We start from the raw sequence: 24,996 nt of genomic DNA, 5'->3' as shown, positions 1-24,996 counted from the left end.
TGAAAAAATGCTCAACATCACTAATCATCAGGGAAATGCCAATCGAAACCACAATGAGATATCATCTTACACTGGTCAGAATGGCTATTATTAAAAAGTCAGAAAATAACAGATGCTGGAGAGGTTGCAGAGAAAAGGAAAGGTTTATACACTGTTGGTGGGAATATAAATTAGTTCAGCCACTATGGAAAGCAGTTTGGAGATTTCTCAAAGAACTTAAAGCAGAACTACCATTTGACCCAGCAAGCCCACTACTGGGTATATATTCAAAAGCAAATAAATCATCCTGCCACAAACACACATGTACTCGTATGTTCATCCCAGCACTATTCACAATACCAAAGACATGGAATTATCCTAGATGCCCATCAACAACAGACTGAATAAAGAAAATGTGATATATATGTACACTATGGAAGAGTATGCAGCCATAGAAAGAATGAAGTAATGTCCTTTAAACCCACATGGATGCAGCTAGAGGCCATTATCCTAAGCAAGTTAGTGCAGGAACAGAGAACCAAATACTACATGTTCTTACTTATACATGGGAACTAAACATTGAATACCCAAGGACATGGAGATGAAAACAATAGACACTGGGGACTACTGGGGGACATCTTGGGGTGGGGGGCAGTGAGGGTTGTAAAACTGTCTTGTACTGTGTGTGCTACCTGGGTGATGGGATCATTTGCATACCAAACCCCAGTGACATGAAATTTACCCATGTAACAAACCTGCACATGTACCCACTGAACCTAAACTAAAAGTTGAAAAGAAAGAAGTGGAACTGGAAATGAAGCTCAAAAAAAAAAAAAAAAAAAAAATTTAAGAAGGTGGAATATACCAAGTATTGACAAGGAAGTTAATAATATGATTTGGCTGTCTCCCCACCCAAATCTCATCTTGAATTGTAGCTCCCATAATTCCCACGTGTCATGGGAGGGACCTAGTGGGAGATAACTGAATCATGGGAGCAGGTCTTTCCCATGCTGTTCTCGTGATAGTGAGTAAGTCTCATGAGATCTGATAGTTTTATAAAGGGGAGTTCTGCTGCACACGTTCTCTTGCCTGCTGCCATGTAAGATGTCCCTTTGCTCTTCCTTAGTCTTCCACCATGATTGTGAAGCCTCCCCAGCCACGTGGAACTGTGACTCCATTGAACCTCTTTCCTTTATAAATTACCCAATCTCGGGTATGTCTTTCTTTATTAGCAGCATGAGAATGGTCTAATACAGATGTGGAGGATTAGAACTCGCACATCCTGCTGATGAGAATGTAAAATTACACAACTGCTTGAGAAACTACTTTGGCAGTTTCCTAAAAAAGTAAAAAATACATTTACCATATGACCCAGCCATTCTACTCTTCGTTATTTATCCAATAGAAATGAAAGCGTATGTCTACACAATGGCCTGTACAGGAGTATTCACAGTAGCTTTTTTCATTATTTATTTATTTTTATTTCAATAGTTTTGGGGGTACAAGTGGTTTTTGGTTACATGGATAAGATTTTTGGTGGTGATTTCTGCGATTTTAGTGCACCCATCACCTGAGAAGTGTACACTGCACCCAATATGTAGTCTTGTATCCATCACCCCCTCCCAAACTTCCCCTCTGAGTCCTCAAAGTCTATTATGTTATTCTTATGCTTCTGTGTCCTCATAGCTTAGCTCCCACTTACAAGTGAGAACATACGATATTTGGTTTTCCATTCCTGAGTTACTTCACTTAGAATAATGTCCTCCAGCTCCATCCAAGTTGCTGCAGAAGACATTATTTCATTCCTTTTTATGACTGAGTAGTGTTCCATGGTGTATACACACCACATTTTCTTTATCCACTCAGTTGAAGGGCATTTAGGTTGGTTCCATATTTTTGCAATTGTGAATTCTGTTGCTATAAACATGCATGTGTCTTTTTCATATAATGACTTATTTTCTTTTATTTATTTTTATTTTTTTTGAGACGGAGTCTTGCTCTGTTGCCCAGGCTGGAGTGCAGTGGCCGGATCTCAGCTCACTGCAAGCTCCACCTCCCGGGTTCACGCCATTCTCCTGCCTCAGCCTCCCCAGTAGCTGGGACTACAGGCGCCCGCCACCTCGCCCGGCTAGTTTTTTGTATTTTTTAGTAGAGACGGGGTTTCACCGTGTTAGCCAGGATGGTCTTGATCTCCTGACCTCGTGATCCGCCTGTCTCGGCCTCCCAAAGTGCTGAGATTACAGGCTTGAGCCACCGCGCCCGGCCATAATGACTTATTTTCTTCTGGGTAGATACTCAGTAGTGAAATTGCTGGATCGAATGGTAGTTTTACTTTTAATTCCCCAAGGAATCTCCATACTGTTTTCCATATTGGTTGTACTAACTTATATTCCCACCAGCAATAAAACTGTCACCTTTTGACCACACACCAACATCTATTGTTTTTTGACTTTTTAATTATGGCCGTTCTTGTAGGAGTAAGGTGGTATTTCACCGTGATTTTAATTTACAGTAGGTTTTTTTTTTTTTGTAATATCTGGAAACAACCAAATGTTGGTCTACAGGCTCATAAACAAACTGTGGCATATCCATACAATAGAATACTACTCATCAATAAAAAGGAATGAACACACAACAGCATGTAAAATTTCAGAATAATTATGCTGAGTAAAAAAAACCAGACCAAAAAAAAAAAGAAAGAAAGAATGCATAATGTATGGTTCCAATTATATAAATTTCTAGAAAAGTCAAACTAATCTCTAGTGAAAGAAAGCAGATGCATGGTTACCTGGGGGTAGAGCAGAAGAGAGGGATTACAAAGGGGGCACCAGGAAACTTGGGGGCAATGGTAGTGATGTTCATGATCTTGATTGTAGTGATGGTTTCACAAGTTTGTAAATATGCTAACACTCATCAAATTGCACACTTTAAATATGTGCATCTTATTTTATGTCAGCTATACCTCAGTATAGTTATTTTAAAGAAAGAACAGAGTGGAGAGGAATATAGCAGTATCTTAGCAAGTAGCAAATATACCAATATCTTAACAAAATTAGTGTCCATGAGATTATTAATGATTCTTTTCTTCTTTATCCTTTTCCAAGTTTCCAAATGAACATGTAATAATATCAAAATCATACAAACTACTTTTTTGGAGAAAAAAAGAATTAGGTGAACAGAGAAATTTGAAGAAAATAGTCTGTACTTGTGAATCTTAATACCAGTGGGTAGGCCGGGCGCGGTGGCTCAAGCCTGTAATCCCAGCACTTTGGGAGGCCGAGACGGGCCGATCATGAGGTCAGGAGATCGAGACCATCCTGGCTAACACGGTGAAACCCCGTCTCTACTAAAAAATACAAAAAACTAGCCGGGCAAGGTGGCAGACGCCTGTAGTCCCAGCTCCTCGGGAGGCTGAGGCAGGAGAATGGCATAAACCCGGGAGGCGGAGCTTGCAGTGAGCTGAGATCCGGTCACTGCACTCCAGCCTGGGCAACAGAGCGAGAATCTGTCTCAAAAAAAAAAAAAAAAAAAACAGTGGGTTAAAAAAAATCAAAGACATGAAACTTTTCAAATGACAAAGATCCTCTATTCTTTCAAAAGCCATGGTAAACCAGGAGGCACTATGAGAAGTTACACAGGAACATATATAAATCTAAAGAAATCTATGGAGAAGGTATCATATTAGCAAAATGCATCATTTGGTTGAGCTTTCTACCTCAAATATCCTTAAAATACATCGGTGAGAAACAATTGCAACAAAAAAGAAAAAGAAAGAGACAGTGCTAGGCAGGAAAGGAAGGTGGAATTTTTTCATGATGTCAGGACTCATCAGTTCTGGAGTTCACCCAAGAATCTAAGGATTAAAGAACAATCCAATATAACTAGAAAGTGACTGGCATCATATGTCCTTAAAAAGAATAAATACTGCAAAGAACAAGCCAGTCCACAGAAAATGCTGTTCTCCATCTGACTAAATATGGTCAAGTCTCATGAATCTGGGTTTCCACTCTTGGAAATGTTTGTTAAATCTGTGTGCACTGGGCTGAAGGCTCACTCTGAATTGTTTATTAGTAGTGGAAGTAGTAAGTTTTAAAAAGCTTTCAGAGACATACTTAACCCATTTAGATGATAAAATATTTTTAAAGCCTTCAGTGCATTATTTGGATATCAAATATTGAAAATTATCAGGTAATTTTTATATTAATTTATTCAAGAAAAACTCACTAAGTGGCAGCAATTGTGCCAGGTCCTGGGACACAAAGAAGCAAACACAACCGATGACCTCATGGAGCTCTTAGTCTAATGACTGATAAACCTACAAACAGTTGCAATACAAGGTGTCCTTAGCTTGGGAGAGTGGAAAGGAAGTCAGAGAAGCCTACAAAGAGAAGGTAACATTTGAGCAGGGTCTTGAAGGCTATGTAGGAGTTTTCTGGTTAGGAAAAGAGAGACATTCTGGCAGAGAAGACAGCATGGGACAGAGAGGCAGGAGAAAGGGAGATTATTTGGTAAATGGCAAGAGCTTCTGTGAGGATTTAGAATAGGATTCACCTTGGGGGGACAGGCCCTAAAGCATATGGAAGCTCTTTATCCATGCTGGAGAAGTTCAGGCTTTATCCTAGATAAAATGAGGAAGTGTGTTGGTGGTGTGTTGGTTACAACTCTGCTTTTAACCAAATGAACTGGCCTAAAAGTGAGAAAGATGACCTTCAGTGTTCAGAGAACTCAAGGGCTTTATGTAGTCAGACCTAAAAAGAGGCTGAAATTGGGAACTGGAAAGCCAAAGAAACTCTCCTCCTCCTCCTCTCTGTCCTTTTTTTTTTTTTTTTTTTTTTTTTTGAGACAAGTTCTCCTTCTGTCACCCAGGCTGGAGTGCAGTGGCGTCATCTCGGCTCACGGCAACCTCTGCCTCCTAGGTTCAAGTGATTCTCCTGCCTCAGCCTCCTGAGTAGCTGGGACTACAGGTATGCAACACCACACCTGGCTAATTTTTTGTACTTTTAATTGAGATGGGGTTTTGCCGTGCTGGTCAGGCTGGTCTTGAACTCCTGACCTAAAGCAATCCACCCACCTCGGCCTCCCAAAGTGCTGGGATTACAGGTGTGATCTCCTCTATCTTTTATCTTGTTTTTCCCACCACCCCTCCACATCTATTTTCTATTAACCCGTTCTTTTGGTCATAAGTGACAGAAATATAACTCAAAATAGTTTAAGCCAGAAAGGGAATTTGTTTACTCTCAAAAATGGGAAGTCTAGGCACATGCTATAACAGGGGTTAACTTTGAGGACATTTCGCTATGCGAAATAAGCTAGTCATAAAATGACAAATATTGTATGACTCTACTTCTGTGGGGTACCTATTGTACGTTCATAGAGACAAAAAGTAAAAGGGTGGTTGCCAGAGGCTGGGGCCAAGGAGGAACTGGGAAGTGTTGGAAGATGAAAATGTTCCACAGATGGATGGTGGTGACAACTGCACAATAATGTGAAGATACCTAATGCCACAGAACTTTACACTTAAAAATGGTTAAAATGGTAAATGTTTTGTATAGGTTACCATAATTTTTTTTAAGTGAGGTGTCCGGAAGTATAATAAATACAACTCCAGGCACTGTTAGATGCAACAGTTCAAGTGCATCTTGTCACTATTTTGTTCTTTCCTCTTTATTTGCTTCATTTTCAAGAAGAATCTCTTTATTTGGTGGCAAAGATGGCCACCCTCATCTTAAATCATCTATAGACCTCATGACTGCTGCCAAAAGAGAGTCTTGCCTAACAGTTCCAGCTAAAGCTCTGGGAATGGCTGATTGGCCTGGTGCTGGGCCAGAAACCCACTCCTGAACCAATCACTGTAGCCAGAAAGCAGAGTACACTGATTGGTCAAGCATGAGTCATGTGTTCAGCCTCAAGCCAATCACTGTAGTCAAGGGAGCAGAGTTATCTGGCCATGCCTCCCTGATGGGCCTAGACCCACATGAACCTTGGACTAAGAGTGAAAAGGGTGGTTTCTCATAGAGATAATGGACAGTCAAAACATGTCCATCACAGCTTCTTCCTTCTTTCTCTACGGACCAGTTTTCTGTGTTTTCAGTCAGTATGGCAGAAGAAATATTGCTATTCCCAGCTCAAGTTTTACTTTCTCTCTATTCAAGAACGTTTACCTCCAATTAGAAGTCCCTGGGAGACTCTGACTAGTGAAGCTCATACAATTAACTGTGATGGTGGAGATGAGGATAGTCTTAAAGGTAATACGGTTGCAACAGACCCATCTCTGTGAATATAAAGGTAAGTTACAGGGGCCATTAGGAGCAAGGCAGATATCTCAAACGGTGTCTTTTACAACCAATGATAGACATGCTTTCAGGAGAGTGGTATGAGCACACTGTATGAAAATCGTTCTGGCTGCTAAATATTGGATAGGTTGGAGCAGGAAAATATGATAGCAGGAAGACTAATCATAGAGATGTTGCAAAAAGATGATTCAAATTTCTAGTTTGGAAGATGAGAAGATGGTGATGTCATCCACTAAGAATGAGATTATGAAAGGAATGTGTGGTCCGGAGGTGGGTAGGAAGAAAAGGGTGGTAAGTTTAGCTTCTGACGTGTTTCCTTCAAGATGCCTGTTGGACATTCAAGTGGAGAATTCCATTACGTGGTGGAAAATAGAAGCTTAAAACCTGAGAAAGAGAGTATGGCTAGGGACAGACATTTGGCAAAAATTGTTATGTGGATTCATATTGAAGCCATGAAGTGTATGAGATTGCACACAGAGAGCACTGAGTCAGGCAGAAAAGAGAATAGAGGGCAAAACCTGCATTTATGGGTTGTGACAGAAGCCTCAGTGCCCTGCCCAATCTGCTCAGCACTCACTGTTTCCAAGCATGCCAATGGCATCCTACTGCAACTCCATCCAAGGGCTTTCTCTTAAGTTAAGCATGGTGCAGGCCAGAAATGCCAGGGTGAACAGCCCTCAGCCAATGTTGATGGGACTCTTGTGGGACAACTCAAATGTGTTCCACACCATCTCACAGAGGTCCCGGTGGAATCAAGCCCCACTTGCTCACAGCAGTTACCTCCTCATTACTATACCCTGTACTTGCATCTTTCACTTCCCTGTCTCACTTCTCTGTGGCTCTGCTGGTGTGCCCTATGGTCACCTCCCAGATAGATCACTCACACTCAAATCTTAGTTTCAACATCTGCTTCTGGGAGAACTCAAGAGTGCACAAAGAAGGATGCTCCAGGGAGAATGAGACCAAGAGGTCTGGAGATGGGCATAAAACCAGGAGAAATTATTTCCTTGGAGCAAGGAAAAAGAAAATTAGAGAGGAGCTGGGACTCCACTGAAAATACTTGAGAAGTAAGTCACATACCCTTAAAAGTAATAAAATTCTAAATCTATACATATCCAGTTCCCACAGTTTTTTTTTTTTTAATATAGCAAGGACTTTCCTTGAATATTTCATGTTCAGAAAGGCCATTTATAAGAAAATAAGCCAAAATTATAATCTCCTGAAAAGGAAACCCCAAGGGCCCAGAATGGTGGCCTCTGAGGCCTGGAGAGGCAGGGAGCCTGAGAGCAAAGCAGAGCCTTAAGGAGCCCCGTTCGGGATCCCTGTGTGTACCCACATTGGAAAGTGTCATGCAGGTGGTACCAAACACTTTGGCTTTGTGAAGAATTGATTCATTGCTGGCCCTGATTAATGACCTCCTGTATTCATGCTCCTTACCTGTAATTTCATTGTCCCCACCCACTATGACTCTGGCCAGGCCTTTGACTTGCTTTGGCCAATCGAATATAGTGTAAATGATGTGCAAATTCCGAGTCTAGGCTTCAAGAGGGCTTGCAGTGTTTGTATTTGCTCTCTTAGATCTTTCTTCTGCCATGAGCATAAGCCCAGGCTAACCTGTTGCAGCATGAGAGCATATGAAACAGTGCCAAGTCACCCCACTTGTCCCAGCCAAGACCTAGCATGTGAAAGAGTACAACCAAGATCAATAAAGATACCTAACTGACCACAGGTGCAGAGCAAGCCCAGCTCTGACTAAAAGAAGTATCTAGTAAAGATCAAAGACTCATGAGCAAGCATTAATCATTATTGTTTTTGTGAATCTTCAAGGATTTTGAGAAGAATTGTTGCACAGCAGGAGCTGACTGAAATATAGGCTTCATGCCGAACAATGCTTAGTGAGTTACCCGGGCTGGATGCCTTTTGTGCATCTGGAAGGCAAGGCAAGTTACTTAGGGACAGTATTAGTCCATTCTCACACTGCTGTAAAGGTACTACCTGAGACTGGATAATTTATAAAGGAAAGAGATTTAATTGACTCACAGTTCACCATGGCTAGGGAGGCCTCAGGAAACTTACAATCGTGGTGGAAGGCAAAGGGGAAGTAAGGCACCTTCTTCACAAGGCGGTAGGAAAGAGAAGTGCTAACTGAAGTGGGAAGAGCCTCTTATAAAACCATCAGATCATGTGAGAACTCACTCACTATCACAAGAATAGCATGGAGGAAACTGCCCTCCATGATTCAATTACCTCCAACTGGTCTCTCTCTTGACACACAGGGATTATGGGGATTACAATTCTGTGTGGGGACACAAAACCTAATTATATCAGGGACCAAGATAATAAAGTTGAGGTAGCTGCCTTGGAATAGTAGAGAGGGGGAAAACAAGCAGCAGACAGGACAGAAGCTTAGGATCTATGCTGTGCTAGATGCCTGGCATGTTATTATCTCACTTTCAACTCAAAAACACCCTGTGAGGAGGTATTATTACCTCTGTAACCAGAATGGCTCTGGCAACCAAGCAATGCTCCACTTGAACCAGTGTCTGGGTGGCCACCATTGCCATTCTACCCCAGATAACAGTGCTCCTTTGCCAGCTGCACCATGGGTACAGAAGTGCTTTGTATTTATCTGAGACCCATTGACTTGGGGGGGGGGGTCCCCCAGCAAAGTTGATGTATCCAGAGATATTTCAGCTCTTTTAGGTTTACTTATAGCTCCCTTCCTAGTCAGGCATGCAACTTCCACCAGAACAACTGGATTGGGTGGATTAAAGCAACAGCTGCGTGGGGACCCTGGCTTATCTCCTCTGGTTCTCAGACTCTGGAATGGAATCAGACACTTGCTCTTCAGGAAGAATTCTCTTTAGAGGGGTCTACTCTGCTCCTTTGCCGTTTGCCTGCTGTTGACCTCTGCCCTTCCCCTTGCCCACCCCATCTCTAACTAAATCACCCTTTGTATATTCTAACCTCAGCATAGAAACAGTTCCCATTTTTCCCCAGGGGCAGGGAGCTGGTGTGTACCAGCTCACGACAGCCAATTGTTATATTCTCAGAACTTTTTATGAGTTGGTTAAAGATGGTCATTATTAAAAATTAAACAATATAGATTTACAATTAAAGAAATTATGTTAAAACAAAGTAATACTCAAAACTTACCATCCCTAATTATTTTATGACATTTTACTATTATCTATGCTCTTTAGCTTATTTACATCTACTCTTTCTGTGCAGTGAGAATATTATATTCTGTCAATCTCCTTCTCACTCTGTATTCAGTGACATAGAGTTAGAACTTGAAATTTAACATGGTGGGACTATTAATACCAAGAAAATCAGCAAACACTGCTGATTTATTGTTTTGATTTATTGATTGAATGTATTATTTTATTGGTTGTAGGGACAGGGAAGGAGGGTAACCAAACTTTTCCTGTTAAAGGGCCAGATAGTAAATCTTCTAGGCTTTGTAGGCCATCTGGTCTCTGTCGCAGCCACCAAACTCTGCTCTTGTAGCATGAAAGCAGCCACAGACAATACCTAAAGGAATGGACGTGGCTGTGTTCCAATAAACTTTATTTACAAAAATAGGCAGTGGGCCAGATTTGACCAAGGGCCATAATTTGTTGATTCCTGAGCCAGACTAAAGACTTAAGAACATATTAAGGGGGGGCGGAGCAAGATGGCCAAATAGGAACAGCTCCAGTCTCCAACTCCCAGCGCGAGCGACACAGAAGACTGGTGATTTCTGCATTTTCAACTGAGGCAAACAGGGTCTGGAGTGGACCTCAAGCAATCTCCAACAGACCTACAGCTGAAGGTCCTGACTGTTAGAAGGAAAACTATCAAACAGGAAGGACACCTACACCAAAACCCCATCAGTACATCACCATCATCAAAGACCAGAGGCAGATAAAACCACAAAGATGGGGAAAAAGCAGGGCAGAAAAGCTGGAAATTCAAAAAATAAGAGCGCATCTCCCCCGGCAAAGGAGTGCAGTTCATCGCCAGCAACGGATCAAAGCTGGACGGAGAATGACTTTGACGAGATGAGAGAAGAAGACTTCAGTCCATCAAATTTCTCAGAGCTAAAGGAGGAATTATGTACCCAGCGCAAAGAAACTAAAAATCTTGAAAAAAAAGTGGAAGAATTGATGGCTAGAGTAATTAATGCAGAGAAGGTCATAAACGAAATGAAAGAGATGAAAACCATGACACGAGAAATACGTGACAAATGCACAAGCTTCAGTAACCGACTCGATCAACTGGAAGAAAGAGTATCAGCGATTGAGGATCAAATGAATGAAATGAAGCGAGAAGAGAAACCAAAAGAAAAAAGAAGAAAAAGAAATGAACAAAGCCTGCAAGAAGTATGGGATTATGTAAAAAGACCAAATCTACGTCTGATTGGGGTGCCTGAAAGTGAGGGGGAAAATGGAACCAAGTTGGAAAACACTCTTCAGGATATCATCCAGGAGAACTTCCCCAACCTAGTAGGGCAGGCCAACATTCAAATCCAGGAAATACAGAGAACGCCACAAAGATACTCCTCGAGAAGAGCAACTCCAAGACACATAATTGCCAGATTCACCAAAGTTGAAATGAAGGAAAAAATCTTAAGGGCAGCCAGAGAGAAAGGTCGGGTTACCCACAAAGGAAAGCCCATCAGACTAACAGCAGATCTCTCGGCAGAAACTCTCCAAGCAAGAAGAGAGTGGGGGCCAATATTCAACATTCTTAAAGAAAAGAATTTTAAACCCAGAATTTCATATCCAGCCAAACTAAGTTTCATAAGTGAAGGAGAAATAAAATCCTTTACAGATAAGCAAATGCTTAGAGATTTTGTCACCACTAGGCCTGCCTTACAAGAGACCCTGAAGGAAGCACTAAACATGGAAAGGAACAACCGGTACCAGCCATTGCAAAAACATGCCAAAATGTAAAGACCATCGAGGCTAGGAAGAAACTGCATCAACTAACGAGCAAAATAACCAGTTAATATCATAATGGCAGGATCAAGTTCACACATAACAATATTAACCTTAAATGTAAATGGACTAAATGCTCCAATTAAAAGACATAGACTGGCAAACTGGATAAAGAGTCAAGACCCATCAGTCTGCTGTATTCAGGAGACCCATCTCACACGCAGAGACATACATAGGCTCAAAATAAAGGGATGGAGGAAGATTTACCAAGCAAATAGAGAACAAAAAAAAGCAGGGGTTGCAATACTAGTCTCTGATAAAACAGACTTTAAACCATCAAAGATCAAAAGAGACAAAGAAGGCCATTACATAATGGTAAAGGGATCAATTCAACAGGAAGAGCTAACTATCCTAAATATATATGCACCCAATACAGGAGCACCCAGATTCATAAAGCAAGTCCTTAGAGACTTACAAAGAGACTTAGACTCCCATACAATAATAATGGGAGACTTCAACACTCCACTGTCAACATTAGACAGAACAACGAGACAGAAAGTTAACAAGGATATCCAGGAATTGAACTCATCTCTGCAGCAAGCAGACCTAATAGACATCTATAGAACTCTCCACCCCAAATCAACAGAATATACATTCTTCTCAGCACCACATCGTACTTACTCCAAAATTGACCACGTAATTGGAAGTAAAGCACTCCTCAGCAAATGTACAAGAACAGAAATTATAACAAACTGTCTCTCAGACCACAGTGCAATCAAACTACAACTCAGGACTAAGAAACTCAATCAAAACCGCTCAACTACATGGAAACTGAACAACCTGCTCCTGAATGACTACTGGGTACATAACGAAATGAAGGCAGAAATAAAGATGTTCTTTGAAACCAATGAGAACAAAGATACAACATACCAGAATCTCTGGGACACATTTAAAGCAGTGTGTAGAGGGAAATTTATAGCACTAAATGCCCACAAGAGAAAGCAGGAAAGATCTAAAATTGACACTCTAACATCGCAATTAAAAGAACTAGAGAAGCAAGAGCAAACACATTCGAAAGCTAGCAGAAGGCAAGAAATAACTAAGATCAGAGCAGAACTGAAGGAGATAGAGACACAAAAAACCCTCCAAAAAATCAATGAATCCAGGAGTTGGTTTTTCGAAAAGATCAACAAAATTGACAGACCACTAGCAAGACTAATAAAGAAGAAAAGAGAGAAGAATCAAATCGACGCAATTAAAAATGATAAAGGGGATATCACCACCGACCCCACAGGAATACAAACTACCATCAGAGACTACTATAAACACCTCTATGCAAATAAACTGGAAAATCTAGAAGAAATGGATAATTTCCTGGACACTTACACTCTTCCAAGACTAAACCAGGAAGAAGTTGAATCCCTGAATAGACCAATAGCAGGCTCTGAAATTGAGGCAATAATTAATAGCCTACCAACCAAAAAAAGTCCAGGACCAGATGGATTCACAGCTGAATTCTACCAGAGGTACAAGGAGGAGTTGGTACCATTCCTTCTGAAACTATTCCAATCAATAGAAAAAGAGGGAATCCTCCCTAACTCATGTTATGAGGCCAACATCATCCTGATACCAAAGCCTGGCAGAGACACAACAAAAAAAGAGAATTTTAGACCAATATCCCTGATGAACATCGATGCAAAAATCCTCAATAAAATACTGGCAAACCGGATTCAGCAACACATCAAAAAGCTTATCCACCATGATCAAGTGGGCTTCAACCCTGGGATGCAAGGCTGGTTCAACATTCGCAAATCAATAAACATAATCCAGCATATAAACAGAACCAAAGACAAGAACCACATGATTATCTCAATAGATGCAGAAAAGGCTTTTGACAAAATTCAACAGCCCTTCATGCTAAAAACGCTCAATAAATTCGGTATTGATGGAACGTACCTCAAAATAATAAGAGCTATTTATGACAAACCCACAGCCAATATCATACTGAATGGGCAAAAACTGGAAAAATTCCCTTTGAAAACTGGCACAAGACAGGGATGCCCTCTCTCACCACTCCTATTCAACGTAGTGTTGGAAGTTCTGGCTAGGGCAATTAGGCAAGAGAAAGAAATCAAGGGTATTCAGTTAGGAAAAGAAGAAGTCAAATTGTCCCTGTTTGCAGATGACATGATTGTATATTTAGAAAACCCCATTGTCTCAGCCCAAAATCTCCTTAAGCTGATAAGCAACTTCAGCAAAGTCTCAGGATACAAAATTAATGTGCAAAAATCACAAGCATTCTTATACACCAGTAACAGACAAACAGAGAGCCAAATCAGGAATGAACTTCCATTCACAATTGCTTCAAAGAGAATAAAATACCTAGGAATCCAACTTACAAGGGATGTAAAGGACCTCTTCAAGGAGAACTACAAACCACTGCTCAGTGAAATAAAAGAGGACACAAACAAATGGAAGAACATACCATGCTCATGGATAGGAAGAATCAATATCGTGAAAATGGCCATACTGCCCAAGGTAATTTATAGATTCAATGCCATCCCCATCAAGCTACCAATGAGTTTCTTCACAGAATTGGAAAAAACTGCTTTAAAGTTCATATGGAACCAAAAAAGAGCCCGCATCTCCAAGACAATCCTAAGTCAAAAGAACAAAGCTGGAGGCATCACGCTACCTGACTTCAAACTATACTACAAGGCTACAGTAACCAAAACAGCATGGTACTGGTACCAAAACAGAGATATAGACCAATGGAACAGAACAGAGTCCTCAGAAATAATAGCACACATCTACAGCCATCTGATCTTTGACAAACCTGAGAGAAACAAGAAATGGGGAAAGGATTCCCTATTTAATAAATGGTGCTGGGAAAATTGGCTAGCCATAAGTAGAAAGCTGAAACTGGATCCTTTCCTTACTCCTTATATGAAAATTAATTCAAGATGGATTAGAGACTTAAATGTTAGACCTAATACCATAAAAATCCTAGAGGAAAACCTAGGTAGTACCATTCAGGACATAGGCATGGGCAAAGACTTCATGTCTAAAACACCAAAAGCAACGGCAGCAAAAGCCAAAATTGACAAATGGGATCTAATTAAACTAAAGAGCTTCTGCACAGCAAAAGAAACTACCATCAGAGTGAACAGGCAACCTACAGAATGGGAGAAAATTTTTGCAATCTACTCATCTGACAAAGGGCTAATATCCAGAACCTACAAAGAACTCAAACAAATTTACAAGAAAAAAACAAACAACCCCATCAAAAAGTGGGCAAAGGATATGAACAGACATTTCTCAAAAGAAGACATTCATACAGCCAACAGACACATGAAAAAATGCTCATCATCACTGGCCATCAAAGAAATGCAAATCAAAACCACAATGAGATACCATCTCACACCAGTTAGAATGGCGATCATTAAAAAGTCAGGAAACAACAGGTGCTGGAGAGGATGTGGAGAAATAGGAACACTTTTACACTGTTGGTGGGATTGTAAACTAGTTCAACCATTATGGAAAACAGTATGGCAATTCCTCAAGGATCTAGAACTAGATGTACCATATGACCCAGCCATCCCATTACTGGGTATATACCCAAAGGATTATAAATTATGCTGCTATAAAGACACATGCACACGTATGTTTATTGCGGCACTATTCACAATAGCAAAGACTTGGAATCAACCCAAATGTCCATCAGTGACAGATTGGATTAAGAAAATGTGGCACATATACACCATGGAATACTATGCAGCCATAAAAAAGGATGAGTTTGTGTCCTTTGTAGGGACATGGATGCAGCTGGAAACCATCATTCTTAGCAAACTATCACAAGAACAGAAAACCAAACACCGCATGTTCTCACTCATAGGTGGGAACTGAACAATGAGATCACTTGGACTCGGGAAGGGGAACATCACACACCGGGGCCTATCATGGGGAGGGGGGAGGGGGGAGGGATTGCATTGGGAGTTATACCTGATGTAAATGACGAGTTGATGGGTGCTGACGAGTTGATGGGTGCAGCACACCAACATGGCACAAGTATACATATGTAACAAACCTGCACGTTATGCACATGTACCCTAGAACTTAAAGTATAATAATAATAAATAAATTTAAAAAAAAAAGAACATATTAAAAATGCAGATTAAGTTTAAAAGTGCATCATGTCTTCAGTGTAAACAGCACCAAAAATTAAGAAAGTTTTTTTTTAGTATCATTATCTTTTTTGAGACAGGGTCTCACTCCATCACCCAGGTTGGAATGCAGTGGTGCGATCACGGCTCACTGCAGCCTTGACCTCCCTGCCTCAGGTGATCATCCCATCTCAGCCTCCCAAATAGCTAGGACTACAGGTGTGCTCCACCACACTCGACTAATTTTTATTTATTTTTTATAGAGATGGGATTTCACCATGTTGCCCAGGCTAGTTTCAAACTCCTGGGCTCAAGCAATCTGCCTGTCTCAGCCTCCCAAAGTGCTGGGATCACAGGTGTGAGCCACTGTGCTCAGCCCAAGGAAATATTTTTAAGTATTCAAAAACTATTATCTTTAGCTCACAACATACTTCTTACTCATTAACATGCATACAAAAGTATCAACGAACATTCATGCCAGGAGTACAATTGTTTGTTAGTTGCAGCTAAAAGTTGGCTAAGGATAGAAGAATTCAGCCAAAAATCAATAAAGACATTTTGTGAGAACCAACTGGCCATAAAGAGTTTATAATAAAGAAGATTGTATATTTCATTATAATTTGTAAATTGTGTGCCAAGCATCTTTTTTTTATCAGTAAATGCATAATGAACTTATGTATGTACATATATGCTGGTGGTTAAAAACTTTTACCCGCATACCTTCGAACAGAAGGCACCTGTTTCTGATGCAACTTAACAGATGCAAATGGATCCAAGGGGAGGAAGCTGTTGCCAAATATCTCCTCCCACACTGCCTGAGAATCCTAGGACATCTCCATTTTACAGAAAGAAAACTGAGGCGTATCCAGAATTGTATAACTAGTTATTAATAGTACTGAAATCCAAACATAAGTCTATTTGACTCCAAAGTCAATCCCTTGAGGTTGCCTCATTAGAAACCATTCAGAAGAATACAGGGAAGCTGTTAGTGAGGCTCACCTTGGAAATCAGCAAGAGGAGGCTTGGAGAAATTCCAGAGGAGTCAACACCCAGGTGAAGGCCCCACAGGCCTAAGGGAAGGGGAAGCTGCCCTGGGGCACACCCACAGGTACAGATGACAGATGTGGATGAGAACAAACATGCGGGCATGGGGGTGGAGATGTGGGACTTCTCGTGTCAGGGCTGCAACGTAAGCACATTTCACTTCATCAATGATGGTTTATACTCATGAAGAAATTGTGAGTGCAAGCATCTATAATCCAATTAAATGGTTTTGTGATAGGAAATGAGGCATGCTTTTCAAGCAGTATGCAGTCAGAGATTAATAGCAGGTGCTGAGCCATGGCTGGGAATGGTGCTAGTTGATCATAAGGTGCACTGCATTTTTGCTAATGTTACAGCTTAGGACGTGAGGATAGAAGAGAGTGTAAGGGCCTCAAGGCTCATGCCTACTTTCTGGAAGATCAGTAGCAAGGGGCATCACTGTGGCAGTACCACTCTTCCAAGGAGCCTTTTATGATCTCCAATGGCTGAATGGCTCTGGCTGGAAGGGGTCATCACTGGGACCTGAACCATGCCTCACCTAGGTACCTGACTAGGGGAAGCTGAGTCTCTCTTTTCCAGCCATGCACAACTGTGAGCCAATTAAACCTCTTTTCTTTATAAATTACCCAGTCTTGGGTATTTTACCAACCCCAGGTAATTTACCAGTCTCAGGTAAAGTACCGGATCCCTCCCACTGGGTCCCTCCTACAACACATGGGAATTATGAGAACTTCAATTCAAGATGAGATTTAGGTGGGGGCACAGCCAAACCGTATCACTTGCTGGGCCCTCCAAACTCTAAGGAGTTGACTGTAGCTCCCACTATGGCAAGAGAAGCCCTCCTCCACTGTATCCCTCCCTGCCTGGGAGCACCACTCATAGTGGGAATACATATAACCCTAAAGGGAGCTGTTCCCCCTCAGGCAGGTGCCTGATGGACATGGAGGTTTTGCATGGGTCTATGTGCCTTTTACAGCTGCTGACTTGTACAACTGGAAATTCCATACTAAGGTCTTATGGGTGAGCCCAGAAGAGTTCACAACTCTCATAAGGGCAATATTCTCCACACATAACCCCCATGTGGCCAGACATGCAGACCTTAATGGCAACCTTGCATGGGAGAAGGGAAATCTGCCATCATGGCCAAAGCCAAGGAGGAGGCAGACAAGATGTGTGCTGATAACCATGGTCACAAAATCTACTGGGCTGCTAAGGTGTCAGTCCCAAGAGCCAATCCTCACAGAGCCCCCAGTGGTAATAGGGATCAAAAGCAGCTAGATTATTATAGGAACATGCTGCTTACGTTAGCCAGCCCCTGGTCAGTTGGGGAAAACTCTGGGAAATAGAGCAAGGCCCTAAAGAAAATCCATCAGTATTCCTAAAGAGACTATGAGAATGGCTCCAGGATTACACCCTTTGGAACCCAGATGACCCTGAAAGCCGAGTAGTGCTTGGCTCCCACTTCATCTCTCAGAGTGCCCCAGATATTCAGAGGAAACTCCAAAATTGGTGATAAATCCAGGCACTCTCCCTTCCCAACTAATAGACATTGTCTTCAAGGTCAACAAGAATAGAGATGTGGCATCTGACAAAAGGGAGGACAAGAAGATGGAGAGACAGGCTCATTTTCTGGCAGTAGCCCTACAGACTACTCCAGGTAACCCAGGAGGAAGGAAGAAGAAAGCATGAGTGAGTAAGCAGAAACCCCGCCATGGGACTCAGAGGCTGCCTAAGCTGGGACCCAAACAATGTGCTTACTGCAAACAGGAGGGACACCAGAAAAGGAAGTGTCCAGATTCTCCCCAGAGGGGGAAAACAGAGGACGAATCCAAGCACCAGTTCCCTCTAACTGGAGAGAAAACTAACTAATGGGGTGCTGGGGCTCCTCGCCTAGATCATCAAGCTCCACATCTCCCTCAAGAATCCCTGGGTAACGCTAGAAGTAGGGGAACAGCCAGTTGAGTTCTTGATGCTGGGGCTACATTTTTTATGTTTCACTAAAAGGGAACCCCTATCCAAGAGGGAATATAATATAAAAGTATGTCTGCTAAAAGAAATTCTAAGATTCCTGGAGTATCTGGTCTGTGAAGGGGATCTAAGACCTTGACTCATTTCTTCCTCTATGTCCCTGAATGCCCCATTCTCCTTTTGGGAGAGGTCCTTCTGACTAAGTTTGGGGCTACAGTTGCTCTAAATCAGGACAGGACACGGTGGAGTTTCTCTGGGCCCATGGAGCCACCATGCTGGCCCTGGTTCATGGGGAAGTTCTGGACCCAGAGGAGATTCCTTTAGAAATTGAGAATCTTTTCAATTTAAGAAAAGGTTAACTTGGTTAACCCTGTGGTGTAAGCTCAGGGAGAGGTCAGAGGAGCAAAAACGGCCAGGCCAGTGGTATCAGTACAATTGAAGGAACCAGAAGGGAGACCCAGGGCTAAGCAATACCCACTGAGGTCTGAGGCACTGAGAGGCATTCTACTGGTGCTCCATCACCTCCTAGAGCAAGGTGTAATCCACGCTTGCCAGTTGCCCTATATCTTGCCAGTCAAAAAGCCAAGAACTAAAGAATATTGGTTTGTTCAAGATATTCACCCAGTTGTACCATTATACCATTATGATTAACCTTCCAGGAGAAAGCAAATTGTATACCATGCTAGATCTTCAGGATACCTTTTTCTGTGTCCCCCTGAGCCCAGAATCCCAGGAGTTGTTTGCCTTTGAATGGGAAGATCCTGAGTCCCATCAAAGGAAACAATATTGCTGGACAGCCTTGCCTCAGGGATTCAAGAACTCTCCCCCTATTTTGGATAGTGTGTTAAGTAAAGACTTGAGATATTTACATTTGGAAAAGGGTGCTGAGTGCAGCGGCTCACACCTGTAATCCTAGTACTTTGGGAGGCCAGATCAGGAGGATCACTTGAGCTCAGGAGTTTGAGACCAGCCTGGGAAACACAGAGAGACTCTGTCTCCATAAAAAAAGGAAAAAAGGTGTGTAAAAAAAGGAAAGGGAACTATCTTACAATATGTGTATGATACCTTGGTCGGTAGCCTCTCTAAAGAGGAATCTGGTAGAAATACTGTCATTACCCTAAACTTTCTAGCTGAAAGTAGCTATAAGGTATCTAAAAAGAAAACACAGATTTCAAGAGATCAGGTTAAATACTGGGCTACTTAATTTCTCAGGGACAGAGAAGTCTTCCCCAGGACAGGAAAATGGCTATGTGTCAAATGCCTCCTCCTCAGAACCAAAAGCAGTTACATGGATTCTTGGGAACGGTAGGATTCTGTAGAATATGGATTTCCAATTTTGGTGTCTCATCAAAGCCCTTACATGAAAAGCTACAAGGGCCAGAGTGAGACCCTTTTGAATGAGGTGGGCAATGTAAGCGGGTCTTCAACAAACTAAAAGAAGCACTGACCACTGCTCCCGCTTTAGCCCTGCCTAACTTGGCTAAACCTTTTTTGCTTATTTGTCCATGAAGGGCAGGAAATGGCTGTGGGTGTGCTTACCCAAATGCTAGGACCACTGAGAAGAGTGGTGGCTTATTTATTTGAAACACCAGGGAATGGTCCTTATGTCTCAGGGCAGTGGCTACAACCTGCCTGGAGAAGCCCCAGTATCCATATCAAGGTGTGCCAGATCTTTCACCCTGCCATGCTTCTGCCCACCTCCCAGCCCCTCCTACATGAATGCTCAACCACTACTGATAAAATATATTCCAGTGGAAAGGGCCTAGAAAGTGAACCCCTTCAAAACTCTAAAAGGTCTGGTTTGTAGATGGGAGTAGTTTCACAACAATGTGCCAGCAAAAAGCAGTGTGTGCAGTGATGTGCTTACTTAGGCTTAAGGAGGCTAACAGCCTACCTCCCAGGACATTGGCCCAGAAGGCTGAAATAATAACCCTGACTGAAGTCTTGTCCTTAGGGCTCGGCAAGGCCATCACCCTCTACACAGACTCTAAGTGTATTAGCCTGTTCTCATGCTGCTATAAGGACATACCTGAGACTGGGTAATTTGTAAAGAAAAGAGATTTAGTGGACTCACAGTTCCACAGGGCTGGGAAGGTCTCAGGAAACTTACAATCATGGCAGAAAGGGAAGCAAACACATCCTTCTTCACATGGCAGCAGCAAGGAGAAGTGCAGAGTGAAGAGGGGTAAATCCCCTTATAAAACCATCAGCTCTCATGATAACTCACCCACTATCATGAGAGCATCATGGAGGTAACCGTCCCCAAGATTCAATTACCTTCCACTGGATCCCTCCCACGACAGATGGGAATTATGGGAACTACAGTTCAAGATGAGATTTGGGTGGGGACACAGCCAAACCACGTCATTTATGCCCTCTATGTACTCCACGCCCATGGGGCAATTTGGAAAGAAAGAGGCCTCCTGACTGCAGGCAATAAGTAGATTAAGCATGCAAAACAAATACTACAGTTGTTACAGGCAGCCCTGGTCAGCATGAGGAAGTTACAGAAGAATGACCTCTGACTCAGACCCCTGAAGAATGAGGATGACATCTCTAGGGGGAAGATTTATAAGCAGACAGGGAGGGTCTCCAGGAACAACAGGAATTTAATCAACCACCCATCAGCTTGGCTTACCGCCTCCTGCCCTGCAGCCTGTTCTTCCCCAAACCCTAGCTGGAATGCAGTCACCTTGTTGGTTTAAACCAGCTCCTCAACAGACATGCAGCAACACAGATGAACTCTTATGAACTTTCTCATGACCATGCTAAAGTCTCCACCCTGGGCGGAGCTGTAGCTTCATTACCATAACATGCAACCTATGTGTTGACATGATGACTCACTGCATCTATGCAACTAGGACCCCTCCTCGACATGCAATGACCCCCTGTCTTCCCTCTCCCCGACCCCATAAAACCCTACTGTCACTTTCCCTCGGAGAGATGCTGCTTTGGAGAATACTCCCAGTGTCATCCTTACTTGTGCCAAGTAATAAAATTCCTATAGATCAAAACCTGTATACTCGTGGAGAGTTGTTTGTTATTCACCAGGTAAGAAACCCTGGTATTTTTCAGGTAACAAATCTGGTAAAGCCAGGTGGGACAAAGCTGGGTGGGACTGTAGACTGAGCTAGCATCCCTTATAGGTTGCTGACGGGTGAGGCAGTGAGCTGAGGAAGCACACTTGGGCTAACTCACGTGTGTTGCCAAAAGGGAAATAGGAGAAGGACCTCAGGACATGCCTGCCTGGTGACTAGTCCGCCACCTTGGTATTTTTTGGGTAACACCTTCAGTCATGTCCCCATCTCTGGCCCAATCAAGGAGGCCAGGCAGATGGCATTTATCATTGCCCAGGCCTGGGGTGGTACTGAATTGGCAGCCTTGTCAGGACCACACTGGAAGAAAACGGCACTGCCCTCCAAGTAAGGGGGTGCTGTTTTATGTAATGGAGGTGTTGGGGATCGGAAACCAAACCCCCAAAAATGATACTTTGACATCATCAACTGAAGAAGCTTCAAGGTCTTTCTGACCTTCGCCCCAAACTTCATAATCTCTCCCAAAGAATCTGACATTCATTTATCTCCCTAGGATCCAGACCGACCAAGGAGAACAATTGTTTTTTTCCCTTCCCTGAAACACCAAGAATGTAACCATACCTGAACAGACCCTTTCACTGTCAAAGAGAACTATCTACAAGTGAGTTTTTGATCCACTAATGAGTGGATTACTAGGGATCCACTCATTCTCCCTAATAATCCTTTATTGCCCCTCTTCTCCACCCCGCTCTCATAACCTGTGTTGCCAGGATGGCATATAAGTTTCTGAACCTGCTGAAGAACAGGCAACCAGTGTGATTTCCCCATGCACCCGTTAAATAAGTTTATATGCTTTTTTTCCAATTAATCTGTCTTTTTTGAGTTGATTTTTTTCAGCAAACCTTCAGAGGGTGAAGGGAAAGTTTCCCTTGGTCCTTACAGAGGAAAGAGATGCTGGAAAAATGAAAGGTAGAGTTCCTTGATCAGTAGGATTTTCCAGGGGATTCTCAGACCCAGAGCAATAGCTAACTCCAAGGCTACCATTATGAAGGGGCCAGGCTCTGCAAAGGGAAAAAGGGAGAATGAACAGTCACAAGATGACTGCTGTTTCTAAGGGCCTCTCCTTGTTGGTACACACCGCTTGGTCTAATTTTGAAACTATATCATCCTCATTTTACAGATGAAGAAATAGACAGTCAGGACAGTTAAGTAATTTGCCCAAAGTCATACAGCTAGAAAATATTAGAGCTGGTAGAGGGAGGCACAGGTCTCCATCCTCCAACAGGGAGGAAAGGGTTAATTTCAGGTGCCCTCACTTAGCATACCTCACTGTCAAAGCCTTAAAAATATTTTCATGACCCTTCAACCAGATTTTCTTTGGATGCTTTCCAAAGCTCAAATGAAGCAACATATCTTCCCTTTCATCTCTGATTTTTGGAGGGCAGGATGTGCTATTTCAATGTCCCTGGACAGACACAGAAAAAGGTATGGGAATGGGGCAGAATCTAGTGTTGTTTACACTGCCCAAAGAGTCACTGGATCTCCAACCACATTAACCACCATTCAGCCTGGATGTTGAGTGTCCCCTGTTCACACATCTTATGCAACAAATAGCATGGATGTTGCAGTCAGCACATCAAGTGGAAGCAAGAGGATGGAGTCTGTCTTACCTAGTCCCTAATTCCTGCCTTTGATACCTGTCAGTTGTCCTCTAACAAGTAACTTAACCTCCATTAGCCTCAGTTTCCTCTTCTGTAAAATGGGAAAATCATACCTCTTTTAAAGATGCACCAAACAGATATTTTTATCCCCATTCTACTTGTTCCACCCACAATTCCTGTCCCTTCTGGCCACAGCAGACCAGGGACATATTCCTGACTCGAGGGTAGAAAACCCACTGGCTAATAAGAAACCACTGACATTGTATAGGGAGCATCAATTAAGGAGTGGAGAGTCCACCAGCCAGTGGTAGACACTTCAGGTGCAAGGTCCTGGGCGAAGGGGGTTGGAAGGGCTATTTGAGTTCAAGCACAAAATAAATGAGTAGAGAAAGCCAGTGAAGAAAAAAGAGAGCTGGGAGGAAAACAGATACCAGAGAGAGAGAAGCAGAATGAGAACAGTAATGTGGCTCCTGAATAACAGAGAAAGAGCATGAAAGAGCCTGCCATTGGTTCCTTCTTCCTTAGCTTGTGTGAGGTCACAGTCTCCATTTCATCTGAGCCAGCCTGAGGAAGTTTCCATTCCTTATGTCAGAACAATGCAACGCAAAACACAGAGGGGGCAAAAAGACCATTGGGAGAGTTATCTTCCTGGCACATAGTAGGTGCTCAATAAAAATCCTCACAGTTCTCTTCCTAGACTTGATTGAGGATAAAACACACTCAAACTAGCCCCATGTGACTGCAGCCAAGTGTGTATTTGAATCACTTTCCTTCTACTCTTCTATTCCAAAAACCATGGTCAAACTGTGTGAGATATACTGCATAATTAGTGCGTACCTCTTAGCCTTGCCTAATTACCTCTTTTATCAATTAAAAATATTTTCCCATTAAGGCGAGGAGTTGAGAGAGAGAATGGAGTCCCTTCCCTATTTCTAAAGCCTCTGAAAAATCCAGCAAGATAATGTCACTGATTTGGTTAATTTCAGGTGCACATCGTGCTATTCAACCTAGGTGAATTTAATGACTCAGGACAGGTCGGGCGATGAATGTCCCTGTAAATCATTTATAATTGCAAGCATAAAAATTAAAAATCAGTCTGAAGAGCAAGATAACGTAATGGTAATGACAAAGAGCAGTAATCTGAAGATAGAGGCTCCTTGCTTTAATCAGGCCCATTTGAATGACAGAGCGCTCAGCCTCTGGGGGATTGTTGGGGAAACAAAAGGCTGGGAACCTACTTCAGTCTTTAATGACTCACTACGATAAAAGAAATTAACTGAATTTTCATATTATAATTATAAAACTTAATAGGGAATTTTCTTCCCCTTCATACTCTTTATTTTTCTTCTAGTTGAGATAAACCAACAGACAGCCTATTCTCCTTACAAGGATGACTTTAAAGGCCAGTGATGTTCAGCCATGTCACACTGAAAGTCCAGCTAATAAATTATGTCCAAAAAGAGGCACTGCCAGTGCTATAAAAGATAGTTTCTAGAGGCTTTGAGAAATTTCAAAAAGTCCTTACCTTATTGTCAATATGTATATGATACTGTAGCCATCCAAGTCAGCCAGATCAAGGAGATAAGCAATAAAGCATCAAATTCTTCTCTCTGGGGCTTGTGAACCACAAACTGAACATTCTCCTTCCCTTGCCTTTTCTGCCTGGTAGACATTTAGTCGTAGTTGTAGGTCTAATTTAGGTGGAACTTCCTCTAGGAAGCTTTCCCTGATTACCACCCTTCCTTCCTCTTTTCCCAGAACTTCCCCCATCCTGGTGGCTCATCATTCTGTCTTTCGGGTTTCCTCTGAACCTTAAACACAGACCTAATCCTGGACTTACCACACTGTGCGTCTTACTGTCACAGGAGTAGGATGATTGCATTCTCTCCTACAAAGCTATCAGTCTTTTGAGGGGAGACTATGTAGGAATC

The 24,996-nt window shown here is 42.3% G+C and overlaps 1 long non-coding RNA gene across 1 annotated transcript in view; it reads right to left on the bottom strand.

Annotated features, from left to right (window-relative positions):
* The window catches only part of LOC114672292 (uncharacterized), a 43,946-nt gene extending 19,211 nt beyond the window's left edge, over positions 1 to 24,735 (bottom strand). The window contains exon 1 of the long non-coding RNA XR_003722596.2: positions 24,591 to 24,735. This is a non-coding gene — a long non-coding RNA (uncharacterized LOC114672292). The remainder of the gene's footprint in view (positions 1 to 24,590) is intronic.
* Between the last annotated feature and the right edge of the window lie 261 nt (positions 24,736 to 24,996).

The sequence above is a fragment of the Macaca mulatta genome, chromosome 14 (genome assembly GCF_049350105.2).
Source record: "Macaca mulatta isolate MMU2019108-1 chromosome 14, T2T-MMU8v2.0, whole genome shotgun sequence".
Taxonomy (NCBI): Eukaryota; Metazoa; Chordata; class Mammalia; order Primates; family Cercopithecidae; genus Macaca; species Macaca mulatta.
This window is presented reverse-complemented; position numbering and strand designations above follow the sequence as displayed.